Source organism: Canis lupus, chromosome 3 (assembly GCF_048164855.1).
Source record: "Canis lupus baileyi chromosome 3, mCanLup2.hap1, whole genome shotgun sequence".
Lineage (NCBI taxonomy): Eukaryota > Metazoa > Chordata > Mammalia > Carnivora > Canidae > Canis > Canis lupus.
Genome location: NC_132840.1, coordinates 88342387 through 88352419, shown reverse-complemented (window position 1 = coordinate 88352419; position 10033 = coordinate 88342387). Strand labels below are relative to the sequence as shown.

Below are 10033 nucleotides of genomic sequence, written 5' to 3'. Positions count from 1 at the left end.
TGTAGAACAAAGTACCCAAGAGAAATCTGCACAGGAAGCTTCCGAGATCTTCAGAGAGGCTCCCAGGAGTCTTTGGCTGAGTTCTGAACTGGGCCTGCATGTGAGAAAACTACCAAGGCCAGGGAAAGAACAACTAAAAAGGATTTTAAGCAGAAAAAACCCTCAGGGCTCACACAGGGTAAGGAGGAGACAGTGAGGAGACAATCCCCCAATGCCTGGAGAACCCAGTAGAGTCCAAATAAGGATACTGCAATATACACTCCCTCTAACAAAGCTGCAGACAATCCCCGAAATGATCAAATTAATTCCAAGTGACAGTGACAACCCAGAGCAAAACCCCAAAATACATAAAGAATGACAACAAATCCAGCAAACCACATGATATTCACGATGTCCAGGATGCAATAAAAAATTACCAGGGAGGGGAGCCTGAGTGACTCAGTCAGTTGAACACCCGATTCGTGATTTCAGCTCAGGTCATGATCCCGGGGTCCTGCGATAGAGCCCTGCCAGGCTCCGTGCTCCATGGGGAGTCTACTTGAGGATTCCCTCTCCCTCCCCCACCACTCCCTCCCTGCTCATTCTCTCTCTCTCTTCCAAATAAATCTTTTTAAAAAATTACAAGGGAAGTTATGACGCATAACCTGGAGAAAATTTAATCCATAGAAACATACAAGTGAAGGAACTAGCAGAAAAGAATGTTAAAAATAGCTCTTATGCTCCATGTGGTCAAGAAGGTTGAGGAAAACATGAGCACGATAAAGAGAAAACTGAAGATTTTGAATAGGTCTGAATGTAATGTTCAGCAATCAGAAACACAAGGCACTGTCCTAAGTACGTCACATTCATTATGGCTTAACCCTCACAATCTTGTAAAGCAAGTGCCAGCGTGGTCTCTGGTTCATCAGCGAGGATGCTGGGCACAGAGGTGTCAGCGACCTGTGTAATGTCACCCAGCAGGCTGGGGACAGAACTGGGGTTCAGACGGCCTTTGGGGGGACTGCTTCCGTGCTGCCCGGGTGCCCACAATGCAGAGCCAGCCCGCCGCATGGGCTCAGCAGGTGCCGGGAAGAGCTGGAGGGAGTCACCCACAGGGAGTACGCGCACACTTACCAGGAGAGCATGGTTATGGGACTAGGGAAAGGGCAGTGGAGTGGTTATGGGACTAGGGAAAGGGGCAGTGGAGTGGTTATGGGACTAGGGAAAGGGGCAGTGGAGTGGTTATGGGACTAGGGAAAGGGGCAGTGGAGTGGTTATGGGACTAGGGAAAGGGGCAGTGGAGTGGTTATGGGACTGGGGAAAGGGACAGTGGAGTGGTTACGGGACTGGGGAAAGGGGCAGTGGAGTGGTTACGGGACTGGGGAAAGGGGCAGTGGAGTGGTTACGGGATTAGGGAAAGGGGCAGTGGAGTGGTTACGGGATTAGGGAAAGGGGCAGTGGAGTGGTTACGGGACTAGGGAAAGGGGCAGTGGAGTGGTTATGGGACTGGGGAAAGGGACAGTGGAGTGGTTATGGGACTGGGGAAAGGGGCAGTGGAGTGGTTACGGGATTGGGGAAAGGGGCAGTGGAGTGGTTACGGGATTAGGGAAAGGGGCAGTGGAGTGGTTATGGGACTAGGGAAAGGGGAGTGGAGTGGTTATGGGACTAGGGAAAGGGGCAGTGGAGTGGTTATGGGACTGGGGAAAGGGACAGTGGAGTGGTTATGGGACTGGGGAAAGGGGCAGTGGAGTGGTTATGGGACTAGGGAAAGGGCAGTGGAGTGGTTATGGGACTAGGGAAAGGGGCAGTGGAGTGGTTATGGGACTAGGGAAAGGGGCAGTGGAGTGGTTATGGGACTAGGGAAAGGGCAGTGGAGTGCTCCTAACTAGCAGACCTTCAGGACCAGTCACTGTGAATCTGGAAAGCTCTGTTAGCAAATGAGAGGCCTTGGAAGTTTCCTTCCAAGGGCTCACCCTACTGCTCCCCTGGGCCCACCCTACTGCTCCCCTGGGCCCACCCTACTGCTGCCCTGGGCTCACCCTACTGCCGGCAGGAGGCAGTTGGAAGAGCTGATAACTGGAGAGCATTTAAAGAACCCTACTCGGGTCGCCGTGCGGTTAGCAGGCCTGTCTCGGGCGCCACCCAAACTGGGTGTGGTCAATCCTATTTCTGATGCCACGGGGGACCTGCGGGCCCCCAGCACGTGGTAGGCCCCGGGCACAGGGCAGTTCTTCAGTAAAAGGTCGTTGACCAGCATGTCATGTTTTGTTTCTGGGCGAAGCTGGAAAATGCCAGAAACCAGCTCCAAGCTTTCTGGTGTTGTGCAGTAGGCACCGCTTCCTTGCCCGCCATGGACCCCGTTTGGGAACTTTCTCAGAAAACAAAATTCAGGGTGCTTGTGGCAGTGAGTGTTCAGTAACGGGGTGTATTCAGCCAGTCTCACCCAGCGTCCTTGACAGGGAGGGAACCAGGAGAGAGACCAACAGAACCCACGGCCCTAACCGTCCCTCCCCATCCCTCGCCCCCTCGCCCGCCCGTTCTTGCCTGCAGTCACCTGCACACTCAGGTTATCACCCTTGCCCGCTTATCACACCTGCTGGCTGCTTAGGCCCCCCCCACCACCAGACCTCCTCAAACTCCCCTTGGCCGCGGTGGCCCAGGCCTCCGCATTGCTCCTGATTACCAGCATCTTGTGGGTCTCGCTGAGCGAGGAGAAATCAAAGGGCTTCGTCACCTGGCACGTAGGACCCTCTAAATCCAAGCTCAAGGTAGCCTCGGCCTTGCCTCTCCTGCCCACACGCTCCCTGGCCACGGGCAGCTGGAGAGTGAGCGGCCCCCTCGAACACAAGCTGCCCCCCGCCGGCCACCCTGCGCGTGGGGAGGTGTCGCCTGAATCCATGCCCCCGCGTGAATCCTTTCCTTCCAGGTTCCTCCGGTCTGAAACGCTTTCTCCCTTTAACATGGGTTAACCACGAACTAACATTGCAGCTCCAACGTCTCATAATTTCCCTATTCAATTATCAGCCTTTCGAAGGCCGAAAACATGTTCTAAATCTGCCTTTTATCCTGTCCCCTTCCAGCATCTGAGTTCCTTAAATGGAGAATTCACTCAGAATAAGACTTAGTGCAGTTAAAAAGCCGATTTTGATGTCCAAGTGCTCCTATGCGATACCACCCAAAAGATGCTCATTTTTAGGAATGAAATTGTTCAGAAAGAGGTTTCTCGTGGTCTCTCCCAAGAACTTGCCAAAGGCTTAAATCAATCTAAATGATAAAAGAAAAGAACGACTGCAGAGATTGGATTAACATATAAAATAAGGGGAATTTGCATTGTTTAAATGGTAGAGCAAAGGCTGTGCTTTCCCCTCCTCTCCTTGCAAATAACCCCAAGTGACAAGAAAATGAAGGCAAAAAAAAAAAAAAAGCAAATTTGCATGTTCTTTGAAACTAAAAGATATCAAACAGACAACAGGCCCAAAACGGAGGCACTTAGGCCAAGCCTCATGTCACCAAACTGAGACTCAATTATAGCTTCAGCTTCAGCTCTCCCAGAATTGGAGTCTTAAACCGCTCAATGACCCCAATCCCAACCCCTGTGGTTATGTGTAATCCCAACCCCTTCGCTCAATGAGGAATCAGCGACCAGCAGTGAGATGGTCTCTAGGATACACCCTGCCTTCCCCTAAAGGAAAGAAACTTTGCATAAAGCAACCCAGCCTTTTGCCAGAATAATTTCCTTCAACGCCCTCCTTTCGGCCTATTAACAGTCTTTCATTTTGTGCGGCTCCTCAGAGCTGCTTTCTATCTGCAAGACTGGGATGCTACCAAATTCTAGCTTTTGCTCAAATAAGCAAAAAATGTTTAATATGACTCAGTTTATCCATTAACATCCTATGTCATGGTTCATGAAGTAAGACATACTGGAGTGACGCTGCCAACGACTGCACTGCTGTCTCCACGGGGACCTGGGCCTGATAGGATTCTAGGCTGTGAACAAGCAACACCCCATATCCCTTCCCGAGGTAGGGAGCCCAAGAACCCCTCTAGCTTATACTCCCCCTGGAGCTCACACCTTCTCCTTATCCTGAGGCTGACCTGATGGCGGTGGCCAAATCGGCCTCATTTTAGTGTTAAATCTCCAGCCCACAGTGAACACCCGGAGTGTTACGAATGCGCTTGTTCAGTGCCCTGCTCCATCTTCCCTCGTGAATAATCCTAAATTTCCCTGCCTTTCATCAGTATGTGTGTAATCCCACCCCCTGTGGTTACTAAGACCTGGCTCTCCCCTCAGCTGAGGAGCTGGGTTCAAGCTAGTCTCCGTCCCCTCCTTCGGGTGCCTCTAGCAGAGCCTTTCCTTGCTGCATGCTCTGCCTCGGCGCTTGGCGCTGCTGTGCGCACCGGACGAACTTGGGTTTGGTTCCGTAACTATCACCTGAAATGCTGTGTCCTAAAATCCCAAAGTTACGTTTGGCCAAAAATATGGTTTATTTTTTTTTTAATTTATTTTTTATTGGTGTTCAATTTACTAACATACAGAATAACCCCCAGTGCCCGTCACCCATTCACTCCCACCCCCCGCCCTCCTCCCCTTCTACCACCCCTAGTTCGTTTCCCAGAGTTAGCAGTCTTTACGTTCTGTCTCCCTTTCTGATATTTCCCACACATTTCTTCCCCCTTCCCTTATATTCCCTTTCACTATTATTTATATTCCCCAAATGAATGAGAACATATAATGTTTGTCCTTCTCCGACTGACTTACTTCACTCATCATAATATGGTTTAGAAGGTGTTTTGAGATACGGTCTCCAAAGCCACTGTCCTGCTGCCACTCCCCTCTGCCCACCCCGACGTGGACAGTTCTTCAGTGCAGCTCATGTCCTATTATCTTGTTCTTTGACATTGTATTTTTAGCCACAGCATTTACTTTGTGTTTTTCCAGTAATTTTGTATTTTGGGTTTACATCAAGATAAGACTCTTATATATAAAGCTGCTGAGACTCACCAGCCTGATGGTTATTTTGCTTTTAACATAAATAAAAAGCCAATTTTTATGTGTCACTGAATGCGGGAACGTTTATACGTTTTGATTCTGTTCTTTTCTCTTTGTAATCAGAAGTAGCAAGTTTCAAGGCAACTGATGATTTTAACTAAAGCTGTTACATGAAAAGTGTGGGTAGCAGAGGCCCCTGAAACAAGTACAAATAAGTAAACATTAGCTGCTCTAATAAGATAATGTTCAAAAAGTGGCCCCAAAGTCCCACAGAGGAGAAATTCACTGGGTGCCCATTGTTTGTAAGCTGGCTCTGGACAGCATCCTCCTCCAGGGAGTACCTCGCTGTCTCTGATAAGTCAAGGACTGACTCTATGAGTTTTATTACACGCGCTTTGGTAGACAACCAACTGATTTCTTCGGCCTCAAAAGAGGAGGAGGACTGGTGACAAATAACAATCTCCCTTTTCTGTTGAATATTAAAATTTGTAGAGAATAAATTCTCTGATCTAAATTCTGTGAGTAGAAAATCAAATCTGTTTAAGCCGTTAACAAAATCGAACAGTAATTTTTAAAACTCTAAATTTTACCACATCAGAGTTTGGATTGAAGTTAGAAAATATCATTTTAGTTGTTTCAGGGACTAGCATTTTACTGTATCTTAAAATGGCTTTCGAGAAAGAATGACGTAGCCTGGTAAAGTGTGTGATATATCTCGACTGTATCTTAATGCCAGAAATTTCATATTCCTTGCTACTCGTGGTGTGAAGATGTTTAAGTGAGACCAGTAAACATATGGTCCCGTCCAACTCAGCTAGATGGAGGTAGACTTTGAGTATATTTAGTCACAAAGGGCAGCTGGAGAAATGTGAATATGCCAAAATTATTTAGCCTCCAATTTAAGTTATATTAGTTTACTAGTACTACTAGATAATCATAACTTTCCTTAGTTAGACGTAGTGCCCACTAAATTCAGGAATATGTCATCTACAGTGCCCACATTGGTTTAGAATACAGGATTTTAAGATCCTCCAACATCATGCTAAAATATTTTAATAAAATCATGCTATCTCTTAAAAAAAAAAAAGATACTCAATTCCCACTGTCAAAAAACAAAATTCAACTGGATAAATTTCAAGATCCAATGGTCTTATTCAATGATTCGTGACTCGGGCAGCCTCCCATCTAGCAGATAGAAAGGAGTCCGAAGAATCGAACACAACCAGTGACTTTTATAGACATGATCGGGGAAGGACAAGGAAAGAGCAGATTAGCTCATCTTTCTTTTGGGACTGGAAGGAGTTTGTCAGATGAATTAAGTCAATAATGCTGACCAGAAGGCTCCATATTTACTGGTTTAGGATTACCTTCTGGGGAGGTTGAAACTGCAGTTAGGTCAGATACTCAGTTTTGGTTCGGCTACATGGGCTTAGCACAAGCGACTCCATTTGGGATCTGTTGTATCTTTTTTAACACCACAAATTTCTGCTCTATGGGGGCAGAGACTGAGTGTCCAGTTCACTCTTGGATCCTAACACCTAAAAAAACATCCTGGCATATGAAAAACCTCCCACAAGTGCTTGTTGACAACATAAATGATTTAAGCAACTTCAGGAGGAGGGTTGGATCCTCCTAATATGAAGGAAATGCCAGCCTGAGGTGTGATGCACAGGCTCAGAGGGAGGGAAGCCTCCTGAGTCTGGGGAATGAGTTTTGGTAGCAAGAAGCAGAGAGCACAGGACTGGCCATCCTTTGAGATAAAAAGACAAGTCACTGGTCTTTGTGAAACTAGTTAACTTAAGCCAACTAGGAAAAAAATGTATGACTTAATAGGAATACTATCAGAACCGAGTTATCAGAGTTGTCTTCCTTTCCAAGAGTATTTCCACACCAAAATGAATGTGCACTCTAATTTTACTAGGGAGGGTAACATTAATGAAAAAAATCTATAAAACAAAGAACTGTAGTTCCCGTGTCTCCATAACTAATTGTGTGATCTGAAGTTAGTGCATTTTAAAATCCAAACTTATGGGATCCCTGGGTGGTGCAGCGGTTTAGCGCCTGCCTTTGGCCCAGGGCGTGATCCTGGAGACCCGGGATCGAATCCCACGTCGGGCTCCCGGTGCATGGAGCCTGCTTCTCCCTCTACCTGTGTCTCTGCCTCTCTCTCTCTCTCTCTCTCTCTCTCTCTCTCTGTGACTATCATAAATAAATAAAAAGTAAAAAATAAAAAATAAAATAAAATAAAATCCAAACTTAACTTAGTGGGAGCCAGTCTACACCTGCAGTTCTCCCCACAAAGAAGACTGGCATCCATATTACCAGGAGTGGGGGTGTAGCCCAGTGAAACCCATAAAAGAGTTTGTGGCCAGGTTGAGAACAGTTTTCAGGAACAGATGCTGAGTGCATATTTTTATTTTTATTTATTTATTTATTTATTTATTTATTTATTTATTTATGATAGTCACACAGAGAGAGAGAGAGAGAGAGGCAGAGACATAGGCAGAGGGAGAAGCAGGCTCCATGCACAGGGAGCCCAACGTGGGATTTGATCCCGGGTCTCCAGGATCCCACCCTGGGCCAAAGGCAGGCACCAAACCGCTGCGCCACCCAGGGATCCCCTGAGTGCATATTTTTAAAGCATGACCCATAAAGTGGCTTCCCAATTGGAAAGAAAATGAGTGAAAATAGCAGTGAGGGTGACAGAACATGAGAGACTCCTAACTCTGGGAAACAAACAAGGGGTAGTGGAAGGGCAGGTGGGCGGGTAGATGGGGTGACTGGGTGATGGGCTTTGAGGGGGTGACTTGGCAGGATGAGCACTGGGTGTTATGCTATATGTTGGCAAATTGAACTCCAATATAAGAAAGAAAAAAAGTGGCTTCCCGGTTGTAAGAAGGAGACACCCCAAGTTAAGAAAACATCCAATGGCTGTCCTCAATGAAGCAGTTTCCTGCTCGGTCACTCTAAGAAAGAGTGTCCACCTACAGTAGGTTGGGAAACCATTCTAGCTAGAGACAAATCACTCCAATCCAAGGAAGAACCTAAACAATAAGGACTGATAAATGAAAAAGAGTAGCTTGATTTTCCACTAAGGCATCTTTCAAGTAGAACGGCTCTAGGATTGGGGTCTAGGAAGTTCCCTTCGGTTAAAAAAAAAAGTGAGGGTTGCCTGGGTGGCTCAGTCGGTTAAGCATCTGACCTTTGGTTTCGGCTCGGGTAGTGATTTCAGGATCATGAGGTTGAGCCCTGGTCTGCCCTCAACCAGGGTCTGCTTGAGATTCTCTTCCTCCCTCTCCCTCTGCTCCTGCCCTGGCTCCTGCTCACTCTCTCTCTAAGATAAATAAATTTTAAAAAATCCTTTTTAAAAGTGATAAAGGATATAGCCAAGAGGCAAAATAAGCCAGAGGGTGAGGATATATAGAAGTAAAAATGATCTCAGGTATCAGTGAGGTCAGGTGGGGGCAGGTCCGGGACACACGCAGGGAGATCCTGGAGGTGTGTGCGGGTGAAATCAAGCGGAGGGAATAGGAAAAGCCCTGGGGATGGTGACCAAGGGGGCCCGAGCACAAGCTCGTGGCCGAAGGAAGGCAGACAGTGAGGACGGCCATTCCTTCACTCCCCCACCTCCTTGTTTAAATATATCCGGGGAAGACAAGGAAGGACAAACCACAGGGAATTCGTATCCTCTATTTTCTTCGCAGGCAACCCGGGAACCTGCGGAGCAGCCCTGACCGCGCGGAAGTCAGACTCGGTGCTGAGAATGAGTCCGATGGAAGACTCTCTGGGCTGTGTGGCAAGTTTGCTGTGGCTGCTTTTTCTAATTACTGAGCAAGTAGAGAGATGTCACCGAAGCCCCTCGATACGACTGTAACAACTCAGCCCCAGCAAGCAACCTGACCCGAGAGAAATGTATCTTGACTACAAAGAGGACAAAGTCCCTTTGATACTAAAAGTTATGTGAGGACACATAAAGACCTGGGACCTCTAGGCGAGGGAGGAGAAGCCATCAACTGGTCCGTGCAGAGCTGGGGCCGCAGAAGGGATATTTGCAAAGAGAAGAAAAGGTGTGTCCCCAGAATGTGAGACCGGACACACTCACCCTCAGCTCGCCTGCCTCACGCACGACCTTAATTCTCTGAGATGCTTCTCCTCGTGGTTAAATTTGGTCTTATTTGCTACCTCCCCACTGTCTGCTGTGTCTGCTTGTCTATTATTACTATAATAGGGACGGGACAAGGAGGGATCCACAACATTGCCTTTAACCACAGGACATAGATATGTTTCCAAAAAGTCACCTTACTTCCTGAAATTTAGAATTAGAGAAGTACGTGCAACGTAGAGAAATAATCAGATTCTTTTATTTGTTCAGAAATAAGGGTGTCACCTGGATGATGCTGTGTGCTAGACTCAAAGGCCAATGATACGTTTCCTACCCTCAGGTTGTTTGAGCCTTGATGAGGTGATAATAAAATAAAGAGGAATCCAGGGCAGCCCGGGGGGCTCAGCGGTTTAGCGCCGCCTTCGACCCAGGGCGTGATCCTGGAGACCCGGGATCGAGTCCCACGTCGGGCGCCCTGCATGGAGCCTGCTTCTCCCTCTGCCTGTGTCTCTGCCTCTCTCTCTCTCTCTCATGAATAAATAAATAAAATTATTAAAAAAAAAAAAAAAGGAGTCCAAGTCTCAGGGCAATATGTCAAGCTCCTGGGTGGAGAGGGCCCTCCCTGCACAAGGCCTTATGAGTAGAAAGGGATTCAAGGAAAGGGTTTATTCACTTAAACAGGCTCCTGAAAAGTGAGAAATTCTCCAGGTGTATAAGAGTGGAAGGACTTCTAGGCCATAACAAAATGTGTAAAAATAGAATACCGAGAAATTACAAGGAATTTTCCAGAAGTAGAGAAATACAGGTCCTTGGAATTCCTAAAGCAGAACATAAAAGGTGATGGGCTTGGCAGCTGAGGTTACAGAGGCAGAAGGTTCAGCCTCGACACTCAGGAAAGAGAAGCGGGGGGGATGGCGCTGGGGTGGGGGGATTGGAACAGAGAGACTTGCTCAAATTCCTTC

The 10033-nt window shown here is 47.3% G+C and overlaps 1 long non-coding RNA gene across 1 annotated transcript in view; it reads left to right on the top strand.

Annotated features, from left to right (window-relative positions):
* Window positions 1–9640, top strand: part of LOC140631275 (uncharacterized) — a 15159-nt gene extending 5519 nt beyond the window's left edge. Inside the window, exon 2 of the long non-coding RNA XR_012028909.1 lies at window positions 8674–9640. This is a non-coding gene — a long non-coding RNA (uncharacterized lncRNA). The remainder of the gene's footprint in view (window positions 1–8673) is intronic.
* Window positions 9641–10033: the final 393 nt, after the last annotated feature.